Raw genomic sequence first — 26,524 nt, 5'->3', positions numbered from 1 at the left:
AAGGTGCAACTACTTCTCCACTGGTGTGCAGGGTTAGGCCTCCTCACTTTCGGGTCCAGTTTTATGCTGCCAAAAGTCAAGGAGTCTTACTGGCACACTTGACCTTAACATGGATATCATGTCGTGATGGGGCCCATAAACAAACCAGTTCATTGTTTGTCTGGCTAATATCTGGTTTCGTTTAGCTGCAGATTCCTTCTTATCCCTTAAGCAGAGATCCACTCATGGACCTGGGTTGCAGAGTCTCTTGCTGGTAGATACCCAAATGTCATCCTACATTCATAAAGCTGTCAGATAAAGTGCTAATTAAACCACTAGGCTACTTAGAAGCCATGCATCCCTGGGCAAGATATCCAGCCCCTCCGAACTTCATATCTAAAGGATTGTATAATATCATGGTGAAAAGTGGAAAAACTGATGCATACAGTGTTTATTATAAAGACTGACTCATAAATGTGTTCAATAATTATCAACTATTATTTTCGTTGTGGTCCTTGTTATTCATTGGCCTGAGGTAGCCAAGGTGTAAGAGGGGAAGAGAAGCAGAAATATTTCTATCTGATTCCAACACCCACGCTCTTCACGCTTCCTCTAGCAGAGAGGAGAAATGTGGCCACCCCTCCATTTCAAACCAACTTCAATTGTGCTGGATTCCTGTTTGTGAGGCAGGGACATCAAGAGAATGGAGGTCTTGTTGGTGTGTTGGTGGGTTGCTAACTGCACAGTGTGGCCGGAAGCACTGCCTGTAGAGGCTGTGGATTAACAGGAATTTCACATTCCCAGCTTTAAATAGCTACCATCATTTTAGTTTTCCTTGTTTACTTTAGCTAATGTTAAATATTTTGTCAAGTAAAGTGCTAGTGGTTATCATTTAACTCATGTCATTTATCTTCTTTATAGGAGAAAAAAAAGGCAGTTCTGTTAAAATGCCTCTAACTAAAAAGCTCTTCAAGTTGATATTCCCTGAGACAGAAATGGTTGAAATCTGTCAAAGAAACATGTAATGAAAGAAAAAAAAATACATGAATGTGTTTATTACACTCCAATCCTAGGAGAACTATTGAAACTAGCTCTAAATTGAGCAATGATTTTGTAGTGCTTTGAAAATTCTTCTGGGGGAAAATCTACAGAAATGTCTCTCAATAATCAATAAGGGTGGACATTTTTTCAAAATTTCATATTAAACAGCTTATTAATGTTTCATTTTTTTCAAAGCAATTTAATCTATTCAAGATGCCTCATGATGCAGAAATGTCTTTTAGTAAAGAATGAAAGTTAACATCTAGCAACTGATGACTAGTCCCCCAAATTATCTGAGGATAAAACAATAATCATCATTCTTTTCCTGCACAAACCATTTGGAGGAAAAAGATAATGTGCTTAATGCCTCTAGCATTTCAAATAGATGCTAGTTTATAGTTTATTGCTTCCACCTAAAAAATGCACGCAATGTGATGCGGAAGGATTTGAATCAGTCTTCTGATATTAAAGACTTTGCTTTTCATTGGTGGATGGAGGAAAAGATGGCCAAGGTCTGAGATGGGCCCACAGTGCTCTCTACTTTTGAGCATGAACTCCCCCATTACCACTAGAAAACAAGAGCCTGCCATTTTGGTAGAAACTTTGTCAAAGTGTGCCAAGCCAGGATGCCTCAATAGATGAAATATCATGTAGGCCTAGTGCATGGGAAGCTCACTTCTTCTTGAGCTAAGTCAGTGAAACAATTTTCCATATTTACCTTCTTTCTCAGATATCCTGGTCCAGCTTTAGCCTTAAGCTGCCCCTGTGAACCTGTGTCTCAGGTGTGGGGCTTTCAATTTCTCCACCTCCTCCCCACCTCCACCCCTCAGACTCTTCCCTTGCTGTGCAGCAGGTCTTAGACTACAGAAATTGCCCAGAATTTACATCACTGGACCTGGACTCTGTGACCAAGAGAGTTTCTTTCTTCTATTGTGGGCCGATTGGTCCCCATTGCTTCCACCTTCTGCAAAAGCAATGAATCTTTTTCTGGAATTGCAGAGTGTGGGAGGGTGGCTGGGCAGTTCTGCCCCTCTAACCCTAGTTCAAGGCTTTGTTGGTAAGAAGGAAGGATTTGGGGAGTAGGCAGGGTTCTTTCCAGTCCTAGGGCAGCAGTTTTCAGCAATCAAAGCACAAACAGGAGTGTCTCTTTGTTTCTGGTATTTTTTTTTTAGCAGCTTTATTAAGTAAACTGCTCATATTTAGAGTGCACAGTTTGATATATCTGACATGCATACACCTCTGTCAAACCATCATCACAATCAGGCTAGTGAACACACCCACCACCCCTAATACCCTTTTGTGATCTTTCTCTGCACTCCTCCCTTCCCTGCCCTTTTTAATGCAACCCAAGATTTGCAGTCTGTCCTTACAGATTAGTTTGCATTTCCTAGAATTTTTATACACAAGGAATCATATATTATATACCGGTTAGGGAGGTGAGTTCTGGCTCTTGGCACAATTATTTTGAGACTAGTATGTAGTATGTGTTTCAATACTTCACTCATTTTTATTGCTGGGTATTATACCATTCTGTGGATGTGCTGCAATTTGTACATTCATTCATCTATTGGGCATTTGGATTGTTTCCGGTTTGGGGCCATTACAGTAAAGCTTCTGTGAGCATCTGTGTGCTTGACAACGTGCTTCCTTTTCCTTTTGAAGAAAAAAATGACTGAGTCATATAACAGGAATAGGTCGACATTCTAAAAAATTCCTATAAATCAAATATACTTCAACAGAAAGTAGTGTCAATATTCAAAAAACATTTTAAATACTTCCAAAATATTTTCCAAAAAGGTTGTAGCAGTTGTCATTTCCTCAAGTAGTGTAAAAGAGTTCTGTTTCCCCATTTCATCACCACCACTTTGTATGGAGAAAATCTCTGTGACCTGGGGTTAAACAAAGATTTCTTAGCTAAAATATCAAAAGTACAATTCATAAAATAAATTACTGATGAATTAGATTGCATAAAATTAAAACTTATCTTCAAAAACACTGGTAAGAGAATGCAAAGTCATAGATTGAAAAAAAAAAAAAAAACCGCAGAAAGCACATATTTGATATGATCCCATAGACAGAATACTGTGTAGACAGATGTGTGTGCTAAGTCACTCCAGTTGTGTCTGACTCTTGCAAGCCCATAGACTGTGACCTGCCAGACTCCTCTGTCCGTGGGATTCTCCAGGCAAGAATACTGGAGTGGGTTGCCATGACCTCCTCCAGAGGATCTTCCCAACCCAGGGATTGAACTTGTGTCTCTTATGTTTCCTGCATTGGCAGCTGGGTTCTTTACCACTAGCACTACTTGGGAAGCCCCTGTAGATAGATTTAGATAATATATATGTATGTGTGTGTATATAGGGCTACCCAGGTGGTTCAGGGTAAAGAATCCACCTGACAATGCAGGAGACCCAGATGCGATCCCTGGGTCAGAAAGATTTCCTGGAGAAGGAAACAGCAACTCACTCCAGTATTCTTGCTTGGGAAATCCCTTGGACAGAGGAGCCTGGTGGGCTATGGTGCATGGGGTCACAAAAGATTCAGACACAGCTTAGCGATTAAACAACAAATGTTTGCATATATATATATATATATATATGCATATCCTCTCAAAACACAATAATAAGAAATAAAATAATCAATTAAAAGAATTGGATATTCTTCAGGAAGATTTGAACTGATGCTTTGTCAAAGAAAGCATATGCATGGGAAGTAAGTACAAATTATGCAAATTAAAACCACAACAGGATACCACCACACACCTATGAGGATGGCTGAAACTAAAGTAACTGAATTGTTTTACTTGCTTTTAACTTTTCAACTTTGTAGATTAACCTAAGATTGTAAGAAGTGATACAGAGAAATCCCCTATACCATTCTCCGAGGTCCCCCTGTAGTAACTCCTTGCAAATGGACAGTACAATATCACAACCAGATATAATCCATAGAGATTTCACCAGTGTAGCATGTACTCATTCGTATGAGTATTTCATTCTCTGCCATCGCATCACACACGTGGGTTCATGTGTCCACTGCCAAAGTCAAGAGACAAAAGTCTCCATCATGAGGATCCCTGCTGCTCCTCTTTTACAGCCAGGCCCACTTCCCTCCCTGCCTCCCTCGCTCACTCTCCTGCCTGTGGTATTTTGTCATTTGTGTGTGTGTGTTTTTTAAGTTCTTGTTATCTTTCCATGATTACCCTGCCTCTACTCTGGTCCCCAGAACCTTGTGGTTCAAGTTATTGGCAGCAATAAAGGCGCTAACAGAGTCATGTAGACAGTGCTTGAGAATTTTTCTGTTTGTGAAATTGGCAGTGAAACTTGAGGAATGCATGGGGAGTGAAATCAAACTTGACAACTTTGCTACTAATAAGCAGCTTGTTCCAAATGTACAAGTCAAAAGATTTTTCAAAACTGAACATCTAAAGCGGTGTCCTATTAAGTATGCTTAATTTAATGAACTAGAATCATTTACTATATTTAAATCACACATGAAACCTGGAGGAACATCACCTCCATAGAGATTACTTCCCTAGGACCATTGCTTCAGTGTCACCTCTCCTGATGGGTATTGCATGCATGCCCTTTTCCTTCCACCCCAGATTTCCTCTCCTCTATTGTTACATACTCTCCTCATGTCATTTATTCCAATATAATTGACTGCTTTCTTTTCTGCTGCTCCCACATCGAGCAGTGAGGTCCTTTTCTAATTAAACCTTATCTTTTCTTTAAAGAGGACAATAGTCTTTACAGAACCCCTCAAAGAGACTTTTTCTCTTCATCCTACATACTTCTGATTTACAAAAAATAAAATAAAATAACACATCTTCTTGGCACCTTCATTTATATCCCTCAGGATACAGGATAATGCTGTCCTTAGATGCTGATAGGAATCGTTTTATTATCCCTTGATTTCTGAAGCCTGTGTCTTCATAAATCCCAGCTGGAGGTTTCAGTTAAGAAACCTAGGTCACACCATATTACCTACAATGTATTGCACATTGGAGCACAGCCTCACCACACTTACAACTTAAATGTGCATGTATCTGTTTCCTAAGGAAAAAAAAAATCACTCAGTGATATGCTTTCCTCTTGGCTTAGAATCAGCAGCACCTCAACACCAACTTTAATATATATTTACAGACTTCAAAATAACAATGTTATCCTTACATGGAGAAAATAAGTAAAGGGCTAACTTTCACATTTACCTAGCCCAGCAAATTACAGAATATGAATTAATTTTCAAAGCAGATCTGAATTTCTAAAAATGAAATGAAGTAACTGGTAATGACAATTTTTTGAAAGACATCTTCACCACTTCCTCGGTTCTCTCATCTCAAAGAGAACAAACCTTCCTGGTTGCACGATGGATTGACTTTAAAGACGAAATGAAAACAAAAGGGAGATCAAAGCATCTAAAAATTGTCTGCAGTGGAGGATATATTATACAAAACTATGATTTTTTTTTCTTTTCATACTGGTCATGGAGTTCTCAATGCAAGGATACTGAAGTGGTTTGCCATTCCCTTCTGTGGTGTTGGAGAAGACTCTTGAGGGTCCCTTGGACTGCAAGAAGATCAAACCAGTCAATCCGAAAGGAAATCAGTCCTGAATATTCATTGGAGGACTGATACTGAAGCTGAAACTCCAATATTTTGGCCACCTGATGCAAAGAACTGACTCATTGGAAAAGACCCTGATGCTGGGAGAGACAGAAGGCAGTAGGAGAAGGGGATTACAAAGGATGAGATGGTTGGATGGCATCACCGACTTGATGGACTTGAGTTTGAGTAAACTCCAGGAGTTAGTGATGGACAGGGAAGCTTGGTATGCTGCAGTCCATGGGGTTGCAAAGAGTCGGACATGACTGAGCAACTGAACTGACTGACTATCTGATACTATCTATAGGCTTCCCTGGTGGTTCAGTGGTAAAGAATCTGCCTGCAATATAGGAGACTCATGAAAGACAGGTTCAGTCCCTGGGGTGGGACGATCCCCTGGAGAAGGAAATGATAATCCACTTCAGTATTCTTGCCTGGGAAATCTCATAGACAGAGGAGACTGGCAGGCTACAGTCTATGGGGTCAAAAAAAAGTGAGGTGTGATTTGGTGACTAAACAGCAAAATCAAAATATTTGTATATATAATTGGATGTGTACATATATAATGTATATACTCAATGGTAAGTTTCAGAGACATAGATACAGATACAGACATAGATATCTCTATAGATAAATACATATAGATATAGTAACAGATTCAATTTAAGGAACTGATTCATGCGATTGTGGAGTTTAAAATCTGAAGAAGGAAACCAGCAGACTCAGGAAAGAGTTGCAGTCCTAGTCCAAAAACAGTCTGCTGTAGAACCAGGAACAGCTGGTGTGAAGTCTGAAAGCTATCTGCTGGCAGAACTCCCCCTTGCTGGGGGGTGGGAAGCCTTTTGTTCTGTTCAGGCCTTTATCTGACTGGACCAGGCTACCTACACTCTAGAGGACAATCTGTTTTACTTAAAGACCACCAGTTTAAATGCAAATCTCATCTAAACACATCCTCATAGAAGCAGGCAGAAAAATATTTGACCAAATATCTGAGCAGTATGACTTGGTCACTTTGACACAGAAAATTAACCATCACTCTCATCTTCAGATTCAACTTAATGGTAAAGCCTCCTGAAGTCACTGGCTCAATGAAACAGAGATAGAGCAATCTCACTTGCAAAGTTTTGGAAGACTATACTGGGATCTGTGTGCCCACTGGCCACACTTCTTACCCAGTGATCCATGTGAATCCTGGTAACCATACCAAGCTTCTGTCACCTAGGTTGACCAATGTCATGTTGAACTCAGGCAGACAAATATCAAGTGGACAATCCATAAATTCCCTGCAATCCAGTTACACCTCCTAGGATGTCTGCTACTATGATCTGTTCCTACTCACAGAAAACTTGACACCAAATGTGCATCTTGTTTTGTTTTTCTCACACCAAGCAATTCTCTAACACGACATAGGTGTCCTACAATTTGATTTAATTCTGACATCTTCAAACTGGAGTCAGTCATATTCCACAAGGGAAGGGCTTTGTCCTGCAAAACTGCCCCCACTTCAGATACCAATGGCAAATCCCCAGACTCCTGGATTTCTGACTGACAAGCTATAAATTGGGGGCGGGGGCGGTGTTGCACAACCCCCTCATCAGGTATAATCATTTACTAGAACAGCTCACAGAATATAGGAAAACATTTAACTTTCTTCTACTGGCTTATTATAAAGCAGCAGTCCTCAAACTTTTTGGCACCAGGGACCAGTTTCATGGAAGACAACTTTTTTTCACGGACTGGGGAGATGGGGATGATTTGGGGATGATTTGGGGATGATTCAAGCACAGTAGAGTTCACGCTCTTATGAGAATATAGTGCTACCTCTGATCTGACAGGAGGTGGAGCTAATGTGAGCGATGAGTTGCTAAGTCACTTCAGTCATGTCCGACTCTTTGTGACCCCATAGACGGCAGCTCACCAGGCTCCCTCATCCCTGGGATCCTCCAGGCAAGAACACTGGAGTGGGTTGCCATTTCCTTCTCCAATGCATGAAAGCAAAAAGTGAAAGTGCAGTCGCTCAGTCGTGTCCAACTTAGCAACCCCATGGACCGCAGCCTACCAGGCTCCTCCATCCATGGGATTTTCCAGGCAAGAGTACTGGAGTGGATTGCCATTGCCTTCTCCGAATTGAGCGATGAAAAGTGACTGTAAATACTGTTAATACAGATGAAGCTTTGCTCACTTGCTGATGTTCACCTCCTGCCATAGGGCCTGGCTCCTAACAGGCCACAGACAGGCACCAGCCCATGACCAGAGGTTGGGGACCCCAGTTACAAAGGATATAACTTAGAAGCAGCCTAATGGAAGAGAAAAAGGTCTGTGGAAAGGGGCAGGGAGCTTCCATTCCCTCTCATTTTTACAGCGCTATATGTGCCAGAAAATTTTTTTTGCTTTAAGTTCCTGAAGTAGAAGGAATGGCTTGTTCACCGTCATGTACCTCTTGCCATTCCTCCCTGTGGTCTTCTCAGGTAAAGAGCCTCTCAGTGGTAAAGAACCTGCCTGCTAACATAGGAGATGCAGGAGACTGGGGTTTGATCCCTGCGTTGGGAAGATCCACTGGAGGAGGATATGGCAACCTACTCCAGTATTCTTATATTCCAGTATTCTTGCCTGGAAAACCTCACAGACAGAGGATCCTGGTGGGCTACAGTCCATGGGGTTGCAAAGAGTTGGACATGACTAAAGGACTGAGCACACAGCACAAAAGCATGCTGCCCTGTAGGCAGGGTACACGTCACTACTCCCTTGATGAGAATCTTCAATTTCAGACTTTCTTTGGACAATCTAATTGGAGTGGGCATTAATATTCCTTGCCTACACAGAAGTCTCAGATGCATTCGTGTGGGTTGTCTCTGTTCCTCTGGGGCTTCTGCCCTCCTCATGAGAACATCAAGACCCAGAAGTGTTCCTATTTCATTGTGGATCTGGAATAAAAAGACATGTGAGGCTGAGTCAGGTCTAACTGAGTCAAAGAGATCCTGCTAAGGCCCAACCAGCCCACAGCCTTCATATAATTGAGCAGGAAGTCAGTGTTTGTTTTATAAACCACTAAGATTTGGGGGCTCTTTGTCATTACAGAAAAAGTTGACTAATGCAATGTTAAACCAAGTTAGTCAATTAAGCTTATAATAACTCTCTGATGTAGTTTCTGTTATTATTACTCACATTTTAAAATGAGACAATTAGCAAACAGAAAAGCCAGATAACCTAGAAGTTTATTGGTCTATTGAGATGTCGAGCTGAGAACTGAACTCAGTCTGGCTGACTCCAAAATAGCATCTCACTGATTAAACATGAATAGGAATAGGCAACGTGACATTTCAATTTTAGCTGAAGAACTATATTTTGATAGATGTTTTTATAAGTTAAAAGCAAAGTGACTGTATATCCCATTTTGCCATGCAAAGTACTGGTTCATACCTGTTGTCCCAACAAAATTGTTAATAGCTTCTCCTCTTATTTTCAATATGTCCTAGTTTGGTAAGTTAAATATCTGCCCTATTTAAAACCCAGTCTCTTCCATGATAACATTTTTTTTTTTCAAATCTTCTACTTCATCTCTGGCTTTTACCAACCAATAGAATAATCCACATGGATGACAAATGACCGAATGGCTTAGGAGATGCTGTATTTTATATGATCTATCTGGCAGTGTTACTGATGCTCCTCATCAAATGTTCTTCTTGGTGATCCACTGAGCAACTGTCTCTTTAAATGAACTCTAAAATTCTTATTATATGTGGAACTTTAATAAACATAGAAGAAAAAAGCCCAAAGATGGGTCTGGTTTAGCATCCTAGTTACGAAGATCACTTGTGTTCTCTTCCCTTGAGATTGAGATTAGTTAAAGATGCAGAACACAAATTAGCAAAATTTAAGGAAAAATGCCTGGGCAAATGTTCTAAGTAAAAGAAAACACAATCCTCCTGCGATCCCTGGGTAGGGAAGATCCCCTGGAGAAAGGAATGACAACCCACTCCAGTTTTCTTGCTTGGAGAATCCCATGGACAGAGGAGCCTGGTAGGCTACAATTCATGGGGTCTCAAGAGAGTGGGTCATGATGAGTGACTAAACAACATTTTATATTGGAGTATAGCTGGTTAACAAACAATGTTGTGGTAGTTTCAGATGAACAGTGAATGCACTCACCCATGCATATACATGTATCCACTCTCTCCCACACTCCCCTTCCATCCAGACTACCACATAACATTAAGCAGAGTTCCCTGTGCTATACAGAAGGTCCTGTTGGTTATCCATTTAAAATATAACAGTGTGTACAAGGCAAACTGAATGTTAACAGAACCGAACTTCTGCAGAATGAGGAGCTAAGCACTGTTCCTTCAGTACTCTTCCCTCCTACACGGACTTAACTCCAATTTATCCCCCTTTTAAGGAGAATTCTACATTTGCACTAGAACTTCTACGATAACTTCTAAAACTCCTCTAAGACACATTCTCTAACTTAAGGGAATCACCCCAATTTTAATTTTAAAAGCCAAAATGTTTCATTTTTGCATTGTGTATGATTGCACAACACCTCCATTTCATATGGTACCATTTATAAAAGGCAATTAGAATGCCATCTTTAGGCTATTATAATTTGAACCTTTGTTGTGTCAGAAAATTTCATATTAACTTTTTTTCCAGCAATGGAAATCTTTTTAAAAAATACTACTTTCGGCCTTGCTTACTTATATTTGTCATGCACAACAAATATAGTTTTAACTGCTGTCAGCCACTGACAAAATGCATGGAGACTATATTTATTGCTCTTGGCTGCTAGTAAATTTTCTCTTTTTGTTTGTCTGCAAGTTCTCTTATTTGTCCATTTTATAAGAAGAAATATTTTACTAAGTAAAAAACTATAGGCCCTGGAATTTTTTTCATCATTCTAAAGACATCATTTCATTGTAACTATTAAGTCAGCTGACAGTCCCACTGCCGTTCCTTGGAAAGTAATACATGTTTTTCTTCTAGTTTAAAAATTTGGTTTCTACCTTTGATTTTCTGCAATTTCACTAAAATGGGTAAGCATTTTTCTTTTTCCTACTTGAAATTTTCTAGGTTCTTGGCACTGTGAATTTTTCAATAGATCTGAAAAGTTCTCACCCATTATCTGTTTCATTATTGACTCTGTCTCATTCTTTTCCTCTTTCTTTATGGATTTCTGATTTAAAATATAAAAATGTTTTAACCTATCTTTTATATCTTTTAACTTCAACTTCTCTTCATACTTTAATTTTGATTCTTTATTCTGTACTCTAATTTCCAATTCCTTAACTTTCTCATTAGCAGTGTCCAATTTTCTATTAGTTGCATGCATGGAGTTTTTTTTGAATGTTCATTATATGGGAATATTTAATATATACAAAATAATAAGAATCATAAAATAAATATGATATGCTTCTCATTCAATAGTTACCAAACATGGGCATTGTTGTTTTAAGTGTGTTTCTCTACCCCCTTTATTATGCAGTGACTTTTAAATTTCAGTTATTTTTTTATTCATAGTCTGCTTGTTTCCTTTTCAAATTTACCCTGCCATATTTTATATTTTTATGTTTTATACTAATATTTTCATGTCCTGGTCTCTCTTTACTAGGTTGCTTCTTTGTTTTCTCATTGATAAAGTATAATGGTAATTTTTTACTGCTTATTTGATGTTTTTAAGATTTAAAAACATATTTTATTCTTTGTATTTAGCTCTTTTCAACAGGAGATTTGGTCCAGACTGCCTTCTTATTCACCAAAGTTGAATTCAGAAGAGGGAGAGATTATTTTTTAGTATTTACACAGAGGTTAAAAAATTCTAATGCAAAATATCCTCAAGTCACTTTTATTTTCTTTTCTGTTTCACTCATTCTCACTCTTGAAAAAGGAATGTATAAAGACTTTATATTTAAAATACTGTGAGATAACATATTCCAAGGGACTGCATTGTCCAATAATTATTTGGAAATTTTTTATATAGAGGTAAATTGGGCTTCCTGGTGGCTCAGACCATAAAGAATTTGCCTGCAATGCAGAAGAAGCAGGAGACAAGTGTTCAATCCCTGGGTCTGGAAAATCCCCTGGAGATGGGAATGGCAACCCAACCCACTCCAGTATTCATGCTTGGAGAATCCCATGGACAAAGGAATCTAGTGGGCTATAGTCCATGTGGTCACAGAGAGCCGGACATGACCTAGTATACCACCATGTAATGACTATTCACAATCATTTCTGTTGACAGTTAAAAGACAGTTCTAAGTGTAGCATGTATCATTTTGGGTTGGAAGTGTCATTAATCTTGTATCTGAGGTCTTGGTTTTATTATCTTAATTTTATTTCTGGTGTTCTCAGACAGAGAGAAGGTCTAAAACAGTGTTTGCCCCTATGGTCCAAGTCATGTTCTTAACTTCCTCTTATCATTATGATGAGCTATGAAACAAATACAAGTTTTCCAAAGGCAGTACATTTTTTGTTATACCCTATAAAAATATATAAACATTTTACTTTCTGTCTGATTGGTGAAAACAGAATTCAGTTTTTTCTTCTGATATTGTTTGAATTTAAGCTTCTCATCTAATAAGCATCCACAAAGCAATTAGTTGTGACAAGGTAGAAAATTTCCCTACTCAGATTGCTTCCATTTGCATGATACCTTTATTCATTTCATAAACTGTTTTAAATTGAGGATGTATTATTATTCAAATGATCTATTTTTACGTTTTTTTTTTTTTATGTTTTTGAATCGCAATCATTTTATTTCTTTACACTCTTTAAAGTAAGTTGACACTCTGAAATCTAAACCCGTCTGTAGTCATATCACAAAATAATAACCACCTCCCAGATACATGACGGACCCACCTGACATCACATAAACCAAAAGCAAACACAAAGATCTCTTGTTTCCTCTGCAAGTGTCTTATTCTCTATCACTGCCGACAGAGCCATCACCTAATCACTACATATAAGGGGAGATTTATGAATCACTGTAGCATGAAAAAGTGTTTTGGTAGCAGCAGATACGCAATTAACTGAATTTTCAGCAAAATCCTGAAAGGAAAAAATAAAAACCTGAGGCAACATTTCTCTGGCAATGCTAAATGTGTATGAAATTCTCCAACTTTTCTGTCTCATGCTTAAAACATATCACAGAATCCTTGAGAATCTGACCTAAGTGTCTTACTCTTGATTGTCTCCGTGTGTGTGTATGCTTAGTCCCTCAATCGTTTCCGACTCTGTGACTCTGTAGACTGTAGCCCACCAGGCTCCTCCGTCCATGGAATTTTCCAGGCGAGAAAACTAGAGTGTGTTGCCTTGCCTTCCTTCAGGGCATCTTCCCAACCCAGAGATTGAACCCACGTCTCTTACATCTCCTGCATTACAAGTGGATTCTTTACCACTAGCTGGGAATTCTCTAGACATCTGAATATTTATTCTCTCTGTCTGTAAATGAAGCACTTTAACTTTTACAAATGTGTAATAAATAAGTAGTATTTAATGTCTATTTATTACATTTTGCAACTTTTCTAACAGGAGCATGGGGATTACCCAGGAACTTGTTAGAAATGCAGATTCTCAGGCTCTGTCCTGGACCCCCTGAATTGGAATCTGTGCTTTTAACAAGATCTGCAGGTATTTGCTTGACCTTAATGTAATTTCTGTCAATGTTAGGGAGAATTACTAAGATTCCATCTCCTTGTGGCAATGCAGGAGACCCAGGTTCAATCCCTGGGTCAGGAAGAGCCACTGGAGAAGGATGGTTACCCACTCCAGTATTCTTGTCTGGAGAATCCCATGGACTGAGGAGCCTGCCAGGCTGCAGTCCAGGGGGTTACAAAGAGTTAGACACAACTGAGCAGCTAACAACCCAACAACAACATCTCCTTTTAGAGCAGAATGAATGACTTTGGCAGTGGAGCTAAAGAGGTGGGCAGAGGCTGGACAGTTGAGGATTGATGGAAAGAACAAGGCATGGCTTGGATTGACCAAGAGGCTCTTTACTTTGTCCAGCAAGGGTCCTCTGGTCTAAGAAAATGTCCTCCATAATAGCAGTGAAACATATACATTACCATATGTAAAATAGATAACAAGTGCAAGTTTGATGTATGAAGCGGGGTACCCAAAGTCGGTGCTCTGTGACAACAAGGAGGTATAGGGTGGGGAGGGTGATAGGAGGATTCAGGATGGAGTGGGGCAGATGTGTATCTATGGCCCATTCATGCTGATGCATGGCAAAAAACTATCACAGAATTGTAAAGTAATTATCCTTTTAAAATAAATAAATTAATTAACCGTACATTTAAAATAAACAAATTAATTTTAAAAAGAGGGAGAATTTGGTGACCTAAATGGGAAGAAAATCCAAAAAGAGGGGATGGGGGAGGGTGGGTGCTGCCGCCGCCACGGAGCTGCTACTCAGCGCGTTTTGCATGAAGATGGCGGCTCCCACCGTCAGCAAGGCAGCCTAGCCCTGGGCTGTAACAACAAAACTGCGTTCCCGGAGCTGGATTTCAGGTCGGGAGCTCAGCTCGGGTGGAGGAATTGAACAAACTCACCCAAGAATTTACGAAGCACGACCAGCAGGAATATGACGACCAGAGAGCACTGGAGATTCACACAGCTAAGGATTTCATCTTTTCCGTGCCGGGAATGGTGCAAAAGCTGGACCCCAAACTGCCAGTGGCCAATGAGTACCTGCTGCTTTCTGGAGGAGTCCGAGAAGGCGTGGTAGACCTGTACTTAGATGAGCTTAATGTCTATGCCCAAGGGACCGACTATGATATGGACTTCACTCTCCTGGTGTCAGCACTTAAGCTGCATGACCGTAATCAGCCTGTGACACTGGATATGCGCCACTCAGCCTTATGTCTTGGCTGAGCCTTCAGCTCTTCGACGAGGGGACGATCAGTAAATGGAAAGACCGCTGCACCATCGTAGATCACATCAACGGTTCCACCAACTACTTTTTCTCTCCAACCAAAGTGGCGGATTGGTTCTATGACTCCATCAGTATTGTCCTCTCAGAGATACAGAAGAAACCCCAGAGAGAGAAGCCAAAGGTGGAAAAAGTGGAAAAGAATGGGACTATCATCTCCATCATTCTGGTGTGGGGAGCAGTCACATGTTGTATGATATTGTTCTGGTGGTCTCCTTCAAAGGTTGGCCAGCAGTGGCCCAGATCTGGCTCATGGAGAACCACTTTTGGGATAGGAAGATCACTGAGGAAGAAGTCATCAGTAGTTTTACCTGGTACCAGCTTGCTCCTACAAGGGAAAGGACAATGAGTGGTGGCTGTCCTTTGCCAGGAGTGAGGTGCAGTTGAAGAAGTGTATCTCCAGCAGCCTCATGCAGGCGTCAGGCCTGCAAAGCCATCCTCATTAAACTCCTGTCCCGGCCCAAGGCTATCAGCCCCCTACCACCTGCTGAGCATGATGCTCTGGGCCTGCAACAGACTTCCCGCCAACTACTTGGCCCAAGAAGACTATGCAGCCCACTTTGGGCTGGGCCTCATCGATGACCTGCAACACTGTCTGGTCAACAAAATGTGTCCCAGTTACTTCATCCCTGAGTACAACATGCTGGAGCACCTGTCTGAGGAGACGGTCATGCTCCATGGGCGGAAGCTCCCCGCGGTCCGCTTAGACCCAGCAGAGCACTTGCGCACTGCCATCAAGCACATCAAGGCAAACAACCAGCTGACGCTGGAGCTCCAGAGGCAAGGGAGCACTACCAGCATCCCCTCACCGCAGTCCGATGGAGGGAACCTCAACCAGCCCGATGACCGTCTGGCCAAAAAACTGCAGCAGCTAGTGACTGAGAATCCGGGGAAGTCCATCTCTGTATTCATTAACCCTGATGATGTCACAAGGCCCCATTTCAGAATTGACGACAAATTTTTCTGAGCATTTTTGCTGCCGTTTTTTTTTGGCTCTGGTTCTAAAACTCTCGTAATGTAGTGTGGTTAGTGATGCTGTCTTTTGGTTTTTTTTTTTTTTTTTTTTTTTTACATATCCAGCCTGGATTAGATCTGTTAAGAACACATCTTAAGTTTCCTGGTTCTGCAGGATGGTGCACACTCTGAAACAGTATATTACTATTTCATATTCTGCCTCTGATTTTGCTGTTTACTTTTTGTAGTTATTATTTTGTTTTGGTGTTGTTTTTTTTTTTAAGGAGAACTTGAGCCATAGATGAATCTCCCTTCTTTCTGTTTCATACTTGGTGTAAAATTGTTAATGGGAGTGGGGAATCTCTCTTCCTGGTACTTCAGGATTCTATGTTTTGTTTTGCTTTTCTTTGTCTTTATTTTTTTAATGAGTGTTCATCACTACAGATATTTGAAAATCATCTGAATCTGAAAACTACCTGGCGCGTTAGCTGGATTTGTCAATACTTTTTTCGACCAGTGGCCAGGGTAATTTCTCCCTCTCTGCCAAACAATGTAGACTTTGAAAGTGATAATGCTACAAATTATGTTTGGAGCAACTTCATTGAATGTAATTGTCCTCAAATTGGAACTTTGGATGGTTTAGAAGGGTGTCTTTGACAATTTTCCAAGTAGAATTAAGGTTTCCAAATGGTAGTTTTAGTGTGTGTAATTATTTGAAGCTTTATTTAAATCCTATTAATGAACATACCACTATAATTGTTATTTGCACTAATGAAAACAACAACAACAAAAAAAAAAAAAAAGAGGGGAGAAAAGTGAAAGTGTTAGTTGCTCAGTTGTGTCCGACTCTTTGTGACTCTGTGGACAAAAACAACCAACAGGATCTTCTGTCCATGGAGTTCTCCAAGCAAGAATGCTGGAGTGGCTTGCCATTCCCTTCTCCAAGGGATCTTCCTGACCCAGGGATTAAACCCAGATGTCCTGCATTACAGGTGGATTCTTTACTACTGGCTACCAGGGAACCCAATAAGAATGGATATATGATATGTATAGCTGATTCACTTTGCTGTACATTACAAACTAACACAACATTGTAAAGCAACAATACTCCAATAAAAGTTAACTAAAAATAAAGAGAATGCGGAAGATGGGTGCTTATTCTACTTAGTTCCTTACCACTCTTTGCAATTTTTGGAGCACTGTCAATTGCAGAAAGCTTCTTCAAGTTCCAGGGCACTTTGATCCTAAAAATAAAAACGTGGTTCTTTGTATACAGCGTTTGCCTCTCCCTATAGGTGGGCATATTACTGAGGATAGGACCCATGTTTTTTTCAAGTTTCCACTAGCCCAAGGATAATATTGTGCACATAGTAGACTATAATGGCATCTGGTCCTATCACTTCATGGCAAATAGATGGAGAAACAATGGAAACAGTGAGAGACTTTATTTTCACGGGCTCCAAAAACATGGCAGATGGTGACTACAGTCAGGAAATTAAAAGATGCTTGTTCCTTGGAAGAACAGCTATAGCCAACCTAGACAGCATATTAAAAAGCAGAGACATTAATTTGCCGACAAAGGTCCATCTAGTCAAAGCTGTGGTTTTTCCAGTAGTCATGTATGGATGTGAGAGTTGGACTATAAAGAACACCGAGCACTGAAGAATTGATGTTTCTGAACTGTGGTGTTGGAGAAGACTCTGGAGAGTCCCTTGGACTGCAAGGAGATCCAACCAGTCAATCCTAAAGGAAATCAGTCATGAATATTCGTTGGAAAGACTGATGCTGAAGCTCCAATACTTTGACCACTGATATGAAGAACTGACTCATTGGAAAAGAAGCTGATGCTGGGAAAGATTGAAGGCAGGAAGAGAAGGGGACTACAGAGGATGAGATGGTTGGATGGCATCACTGAGTTGATGGATATCAGTTTGAGCAAGCTCCAGGAGTTGGTGATGGACAGGGAGACCTGGCATGCTGCAATCCATGGGGTCGCAAAGAGTTGGACATGACTGAGTGACTGAACTGAACTGAACATATGTCAAGAGGCAGAAAAGAGAAATTTAAGAATCTAGAAGACTAAAAGACAGGAAGGAAAGAAGGGAGAAAGGAAAGACCTCACATATAAGATTAAAACTGGTAAATTTGGTCTAGATTAAGAACTTTACAGAAGTGTCAACATAAGTGACAAAATGTCAATAGAGAACGCTTAAAGGTACTATTTATTGAGCATTTATAATCTATGTTAACACTATGCTTTTATATACAATATGCCATTTATTCTCTGCACTAATCCTAAGAGATGGACACTAGCATGAAAAACATCTCAAGAGACAGTTAAACACAGATCCCAAGGCACCACACCTAGATCTTTGGATGTATTCAGAAAATGCTTAACGTTTGCCTGCAATCTGCATTTGAGGAAACATCCAAGTTGATTTTGATGCACTATACCTTGATGACTCACCTAGAACTTCAAATACTATTTACATAATCTAAAATGATTAACATTTCTGGCAGCCACATCACAGTTTTCTCATGTTAATTTTGCTGTCAGTCAGAATACAAGTTCTTTCTGCACTAACTACTTTCAAGACAGGTCTGTCTCCCTCCAGTTTCATATTTGTACAGTTCAAACTGAAAACTGCAATGAATAATCATACAGCTATTTCTTATTGGTTTCATCTGGTTAATCTAGTCCTGTCTGTTGAACTTTTTGGATATTTATTCTATTGCACCATGAATTTATTATCTTTTTTAAACGTAGATCGTCCACACATTTGATAAGGGTGTCTCCCATTTGTATGACCATACAGATAGCCACAACATCGTGATCACTCACCTAGAGCCAGACATCCTGGAATGCGAAGTCAAGTGGGCCTTAGGAAGCATCACTACAAACAAAGCTACTAGAGGCAATGGAATTCCAGTTGAGCTGTTTCAAATCCTAAACAATGATGCTGTAAAAGTGCTGCACTCAACATGCCAGCAAATTTGGAAAACTCAGCAGTGGCCACAGGACTGGAAAAGGTCAGTTTTCATCCCAATCCCAAAGAAAGGCAATGCCAAAGAGTGTTCAAACTACAGCACAATTGCACTCATCTCACATGCCAGCCAAGTAATGCTTAAAATTTTCCAAATGACACTTCAACAGTATGTGAACTGAGAACTTCCAGATGTTCAAGCTGGATTTATAAAGGCAGAGGAACCAAAGATCAAAAATCCAACATCCACTGGATCACCAGAAAAGCAAGAGAGTTCTAGAAAAAAACATCTGCTTTATTGACTATGTCAAAGCCTTTGACTGTGTGGATCACAACAAACTGGAAAATTCTTCAAGAGATGGGAATACCAGAACACCTGACCTGCCTCTTGAGAAATGTGTATGCAGGTCAGGAAGCAACAGTTAGAACTGGACATGGAACAACAGACTGCTTAAAATAGGGAAAGGAGTACATCAAGGCAGTATATAGTCACCCTGCTTATTTAACTTATATGCAGAGTACATCATGAGAAATGCTGGGCTGGAAGAAGCACAAGCTGGAATCAAGATTGCTGAGAGAAATATCAATAACCTCAGATATGCAGATGACACCACCCTTATGGCAGAAAGTGAAGAAGAACTAAAGAGCCTCTTGATGAAAGTGAAACAGTAGAATGAAAAAGTTGGCTTAAAACAACATTCAGAAAACTAAAATCATGGCATATGGTCCTATCACTTCATGGCAAATAGATGGGGAAACAATGGAAACAGTGAGAGACTTTATTTTGGGGGGCTCCAAAATCACTGCAGATGGTGACTGCAGTCATGAAATTAAAAGACACTTGCTGCTGGGAAGAAAATAAAAAGCAGAGACATTACTTTGCTGACAAAGGTCCATCTACTCAAAGCCATGGTCTTTCCAGTAGTTATGTATAGTTGTGAGAGTTGGACTGTAGAGAAAGCTGAGTGTCAAAGACTTGATGCTTTTGAACCGTGGTATTGGAGAAGACTCTGGAGAGTCCCTTGGACTGCAAGGAGATCAAACCAGTCAATCATAAAGGAAATAAGTCCTGAATAATCATTGGAAGGACTGATGCTGAAGCCAAAACTCCAATACTTTGGCCACGTAATATGAAGAACTGACTCATTAGAAAAGACCTTGATGTTGGGAAAGATTGAAGGCAGGAAGACAAGGGGATGATAGAGGATGAGATGGTAGAATAGTATTATCGACTCAATGGACATGAGTTTCAGTAAGCTTTGGGAGTTGGTGATGGACAAGGAAGCCTGGCATGCTGCAGTCCATAGGGTTGCAATGAGATGGACACAACTGAGTGACTGAACTGAACTGAACTTAACTGAATAAACCTCCAATGATAAAAGGGTAAAGGACAGAATTCTGTAACTAATTAGCTCAGTTCAGTTCAGTTGCTCAGTCGTGTCCGACTCTTTGTGACCTCATGAATTGCGGCATGCCAGGCCTCCCTGTCCATCACCAACTCCCGGAGTTCACTCAAACTCACATCCATCGGGTTGGTGATGCCATCCAGCCATCTCATCCTCTGTCGTCCTCTTCTCCTCCTGCCCCCAATCCCTCCCAGCATCAGAGTCTTTTCCAATGAGTCAACTCTTCGCATGAGGTGGCCAAAGTACTGGAGTTTCAGCTTTAGCATCATTCCTTCCAAAGAACATCCAGGACTGATTTCCTTTAGAATGGACTGGTTGGATCTCCTTGCAGTCCAAGGGACTCTCAAGGGTCCTCTCCAACACCACAGTTCAAAAGCATCAGTTCTTTGGCACTCAGCTTTCTTCACAGTCCAACTCTCACATCCATACGTGACTACTGAAAAAACCATAGCCTTGACTAGATGGACCTTTGTTGGCAAAGTAGTGTGTCTGCTTTGGAATATGCTATCTAGGTTGGTCGTAACTTTCCTTCCAAGGAGTAAGCATCTTTTAATTTCATGGCTGCAATCACCATCTGCAGTGATTTTGGAGCCCCCCAAAATAAAGTCTGACACCATTTCCACTGTTTCTCCATCTATTTCCCATGAAGTGATGGGACCAGATGCCATTATCTTCGTTTTCTGAATGTTGAGCTTTAAGCTAACTTTTTTACTCTCCTCTTTCACTTTCATCAAGAGGCTTTTGAGTTCCTCTTCACTTTCTGCCATAAGGGTGGTGTCATCTGCATATCTGAAGTTATTAATAATTAAGCAGGGCAAAGGCTAATAGAGGTTTGCCAAGAGATCGTACTGGTCATAGCAAACACCCTCTTCCAACAACACAAGAGAAGACTCTACACATGGACATCACTAGATGGTCAACACCGAAATCAGATTGATTGTATTCTTTGCAGCCAAAGATGGAGAAGCTCTATACAGTCAACAAAAACAAGACCAGGAGCTTACTGTGGCTCAGATCATGAACTCCTTATTGCCAAATTCAGACAGAAATTGAAGAAAGTAGGGAAAACCAGTAGACCATTCAGGTATGACCTAAATCAAATCCCTTATGATTATACAGTGGAAGTGAGAAATAGATTTAAGGGCCTAGATCTGATAGAGTGCCTGATGAACTATGGACGGAGGTTCATGACATTGTACAGGGGACGGGGATCAAGACCATCCCCATGGAAAAGAAATGCAAAAAAGCAAAATGGCTGTCTGGGGAGGACTTACAAATAGCTGTGAAAAGAAGTGAAAAGCAAAGGAGAAAAGGAAACTCATTAGAGGCTTCCTTAAAGGTGGGTTCATACCTATTTGTTGAGAATCTTCAGTTATGGCTATTCCACCAACTATAGAGTTACCTACTTCAGCTTTTCTGCAGTCTTTATTTCTCTAGTGGGTTAGGAAAAATGGCATACTTTATTAAATGCCTTGACTTGCTGACCAAGTTACAATATTTCTATTTCTTTCCCCTTTTGTACTATTAATAGGAAGGAAATTATAGAAAAGGAGGTTTGTCTGGGATTTTGTTCAGTACACATTTTTGAATACCAGTCTGTGTTTTGTCACTGTCTAGTACTTAATGAACACGTACACCAGAGATAAGGTTCTTTCCTCTTCTCCTAAGTAGTCACAAAGAATCCATTTAATAGCACTTTCTAGAATTGAAGTCGACAGTGCAGGTAACACAGTGCTTCCCCCTCATAGGGCTTTCAGTTGGTTCTCCACGTAGTTTCAGGTACTCCACGGAATTGTGAAGAGGATCATTTTAATAGAAAAAGTGACAAAGGGAGTTCTTGTGGAAACTTAGATTATGTACTTTAGACACATTCTTTTTGCTCCAAATTAACACAGGGATCAAATTAGAAGGGACTTTGGATACCAGGCATGCAAGTCTAGTGACACTTTTTCTATTTCTTCACCTGTTATTTAATGATTTTAGAGCTCTTTCTCCTCTATTATTGTTGTTTTTCAGTCGCTCAGTCATGTCTGACTCTTTGGGACTCCATGGAATGCAGCATGCCAGGTTTACCTGTCCTTCACCATCTCCCTTTATCTTTTATAAACATAGCCAATATTATCTCTAACCATGAGACTGTCAGTTTCTTAAGGAAAGAGGACTTGTTTTATTCTTTTAAAACTCTAGGACAGTGCTTTGTTCAGTGTTAGGGAAAAAGAACAAGAATTACTTGAAGAGTAAGAAATTTTAGCAGACATCTGAGAGATGAGACGGCCAGAGAACCAAGAAAAAGTAAGAAAATTATGGGAGAGAATTATATTGGAAATAAAGTAAATGATAGAGCTTAAAGTTTTGCCTTGGGTGCACTTGGGACTCACTACAGTCTCATAGAATTTAGAACACATAAAGTCATTGAAATTGCCCAGTGTTCAGCCTTTCACAAGCAATGAGAAGGCAATTTGATTGTAGAAGCTATCAAATGTATCTTGCAAACCAGAATTTGATCCAAAGGTGAAATTAATTGCTTGCTTAACTATATGCCAGGTACTCTGCATGTATCATTGAAACAGAGCAGGACCCTATGATCCTTACCTTCCATGTCTTCTGACTGCCTTTTACCACTGGAAAACTTTAATCAAAGAATAATTGTAATCATGGCTTCCCCAGTGGCTTAACAGTAAAGAATCCACCTGCAGAAGACATAAGAGATGCCAGTTCAATCTCTGGGTCAGGAAAATCCCCTGGAGGAGGGCATGACAACCCACTCCAGTATTCTTGCCTGGAGAATCCCATGGACTGAGGAGCCTGCCAGGCTACGTTCAAAAGGGGCAAAGAGTCAGACACAATTGAAGCAACTGAGCACACGTGCAAACAAGTGTAATAAGAGAAGTGAAAAAAATGAAGAAGCAAAGAAAACAAGCCGACAGGACAAAAGAGCAATAGTTTAGTCAGTAACCAAAGTCAACGACCTTTAGTTCCTTCTCAAAGGCTATAGGTAATATTCTGAACCATATTCTGAGTTGTCTTATAGAGTCTGAAACCCTCAACAGGTAGAAGAAGTTAACTGTGAGTTGTCTTATAGAGTCTCATCAGGTGGAAGAAATTAACTACATGATGACCAAACTGTAGCTGTGACACAAGATGCCACAATTCCTAGAATTAGCTTCAAAAAAATGAGAACAATTTGACCCTGGAGCTGAATATTAATTGTATTTAAAATAAACAAGATGATGCTGGTCAGACCACTGATGACCAATTCCAAGATGACAGCCAGAGCTGTCTGTGCTGTTTCTTCATATAGCCCCTTCTGTCCATCTATAAAGGCTCTTGCCCACTGACTGTCAGTGGAAGAGAGTCAGCCTTTGGACAGAAGTCCACCCTCCCCATTGGCTGCTGGCATCTGAAATAAAGAAAACTTTTTTTCCACCATCTTTGCCTCTTTAATATCTTTTAGTGGCAAGCAGTCCGGCCCCACTTTTGGTAACATGATCTCATAATTAGTGGTCAAAGATACCATCAACTGATTATTGTGAAAGTCACTCAGTCGTGTTAAACTCTTTGTGACCTCATGGACTGTAGCCTGCCAGGCTTCTCTGTCGATGGAATTCTCCAGGTAAGAATACTGGAGTGGGTAGCCATGCCCTTCTCTAGGGGATCTTCCCAACACAAGGATCAAACCCAGGTCTCTCACACTGTAGGCAGATTCTTTACCATCTGAACCAGGGAAGCCAGTGAGAGGAAGAAAGCACAACATGGAGATAATGGCCCAAAGTGAATGGTGGAGCAAGGCAATTCCAACCCCTTGGAGTTTCCCCACACTCTCAACCTCTCAATCTGTGCTCCTCTGCACTTAATACATGAAACTTAATATGAACAATCTTTAATGCAATATCACAAGGAACTTATATTTCAGTCAGTTGTAACTGCTTATTCTTTGACTCAGCCTGATTAGGCTCTTGTGTGTTATTTACATCGAGAGTGGAAAAATGCATTGTCTTAGGGTGTTGGGATCATTTCACTGTTTAGAAGACCAAATCTGCTACAGTAAAAAAAAAAAAAAAAATCATTACACTTAACAAAGAGAAAGGTTACACGGCAAATAAAAATACAGTTGTACTGGTTAATGTAATTAATATGAAAATATATATACATACATATGCATATATATGTATATAATTATCATTTACAATCAATTAGACCCTCAAAGTCATTATTCTAGTGATAGGTGCACAAAAAGATAAATACTTCAAGATAGCCTTGATGAAAATTATAACAAAATTATACACAAATACGCATGTTTACAATTACCTCTTTCAACATTACTTTTGGTACTTTTAGTGTAATCTGTTAGAAATACATACAAGCTATTCTTAAAAAGATCCAAATATACTAGGAATTAAAAAAACAAAATAATAAGGTTAAACTAGTCTGACTCAACAATCTGATGGTTCAATAATGAAAATTCTCTAGTATATGAACTCTGATGATAAAAACAGTTAACCAGTCAGGAGTTCATCATGGAAAAACACTGTGGTGATTATTCTCCTTTCCAGAACTCTTAAAACGCTCTTAGCTTAAAGTGGACAGCTATTTCAATGATACTGCATTTGCTTCTGGAGAAGCATGCATCAACAACATAATTAACATGCCCAATTGAATATGCATTATGTACTCACTGAACATACTGTCTGAAAACTAATTTAACTCAATATGTTGTAGCAAAAATCTGAGTATATATGTTAAATACTAATAAACATATTAGTAAAGCCAACTTTGAAAAGTTGAAACCTGAATCTTTATGCCTAAACAAAAAAACAACTTTTACTTTACCTAATCAATCTTTTCACAACACAGAGGGAAAGGATTTCTGTATAGTCTGATGGATTTATCATACAGTTAGCCTTGTCCAGGGTAAAGATTTTAGTTTGGTTTGTCTATATCAAAGAAGTTAATTTGCTCATTACATAAATAGCATTTTACCCTGGGGAAGCATTGTAGTTTTTGACTGCTCTCAGACGGAGGTTCATGACATTGTACAGGAGACAGGGATCAAGACCATCCCCAAGAAAAAGAAATGCAAAAAAAGCAAAATGGTGTCTGAGGAGGCCTTACAAATAGCTGTGAAAAGAAGAGAAGCAAAGACCAAAGGAGAAAAGGAAACATATACCCATCTGAATGCAGAGTTCCAAAGAATAGCAAGAAGAGATAAGAAAGCCTTCCTCAGAGATTAATGCAAAGAAATAGAGGAAAATAATAGAATGGAAAAGACTAGAGGTCTCTTCAAGAAAATTAGAAATATTAAGGGAACATTTCATGCAAAGATGGGCTCGATAAAGGACAGAAATTGTAGGGACCTAAAAGAAGCAGAAGATATTAAGAAGAGGTGGCAAGAATACACAGAACTGTACAAAAAAGATCTTCATGACTCAGATAATCATGATGGTGTGATCACTCACCTAGAGCCAGACATCCTGGAATGTAAAGTCAAGTGGTCCTTAGAAAGCATCTCTATGAACAAAGCTAGTGGAGGTGATGGAATTCCAGTTGAGCTACTTCAAATCCTAAAAGATGATGCTGTGAAAGTGCTACGCTCAATATGTCAGCAAATTTGGAAAACTCAGCAGTGGCCACAGGACTGGAAAAGGTCAGTTTTCACTCCAATCCCAAAGAAAGGCAATGTCAAAGAATGCTCAAACTACCACATATCTGTACTCATCTCACACGCTAGTAAAGTAATGCTCAGAATTCTCCAAGCCAGACTTCAACATTATGTGAACCATGAGCTTCCAGATGTTCAAGCTGGATTTAGAAAAGGCAGAGGAACCAGAGATCAAATTGCCAACATGCAAGAGAGTTCCAGAAAAACATCTATATCTGCTTTATTGACTATGCCAAAGCCTTTGACTATCTGGATCACAATAAACTATGGAAAAATCTGAAAAGATGGGAATACCAGACCACCTGACCTGCCTCTTGAGAAATCTGTAGGCAGGTCAGGAAGCAACTGTTAAACTGGATATGGAACAACAGACTGGTTCCAAATAGGGAAAGGAATACGTCAAGGCTGTATACTGTCACCCTGCTTATTTAACTTCTATGAAGAGTATATCATGAGAAACACTGGGCTGCAGGAAGCACAAGCTGGAATCAAGATTGCAGGGAGAAATACCAAGAACCTTGGATATGCAGATGACACCACCCTTAAGGCAGAAAGTGAAGAAGAACTAAAGAGACTCTTGATGAAAGTGAAAGAGGAGAGTGAAAAAGTTGGCTTCAAGCTCAACATTCAGAAAAGTAAAATCATGGCATCTCGTCCCATCACTTCATGGAAAATAGATGGGGAAACAATGGAAACAGTGAGAGACTTTATTTTTTGGAGCTCCAAAATCACTGCAGATGGTGAATGCAGCCATGAAATTAAAAGATGCTTACTACTTGGAAGGAAAGTTATGACCAACCTAGACAGCATATTAAAAAGCAGAGACATTTCTTTGCCAACAAAGGTCCATCTAGTCAAGGCTATGGTTTTTCCAGTAGTCATGTATGGACGTGAGAGTTGGACTATAAAGAAAGCTGAGCGCCAAAGAATTGATGCTTTTGACCAGTGGTGTTGGAGAAGACTTGAGAGTCCCTT

At 39.9% G+C, this 26,524-nt stretch overlaps 1 pseudogene; it reads left to right on the top strand.

Annotated features, from left to right (window-relative positions):
- Positions 1 to 14,040: 14,040 nt before the first annotated feature.
- LOC109576973 (nucleotidyltransferase MB21D2 pseudogene) lies at positions 14,041 to 15,513 on the top strand (annotated as a pseudogene).
- Positions 15,514 to 26,524: the final 11,011 nt, after the last annotated feature.

The sequence above is a fragment of the Bos indicus genome, chromosome 2, assembly GCF_029378745.1.
Source record: "Bos indicus isolate NIAB-ARS_2022 breed Sahiwal x Tharparkar chromosome 2, NIAB-ARS_B.indTharparkar_mat_pri_1.0, whole genome shotgun sequence".
In the NCBI taxonomy this organism is placed as follows: Eukaryota; Metazoa; Chordata; class Mammalia; order Artiodactyla; family Bovidae; genus Bos; species Bos indicus.
The sequence above is the reverse complement of the archived record's forward strand: the minus strand, read 5'-3'. Positions and strand labels throughout refer to the sequence as shown.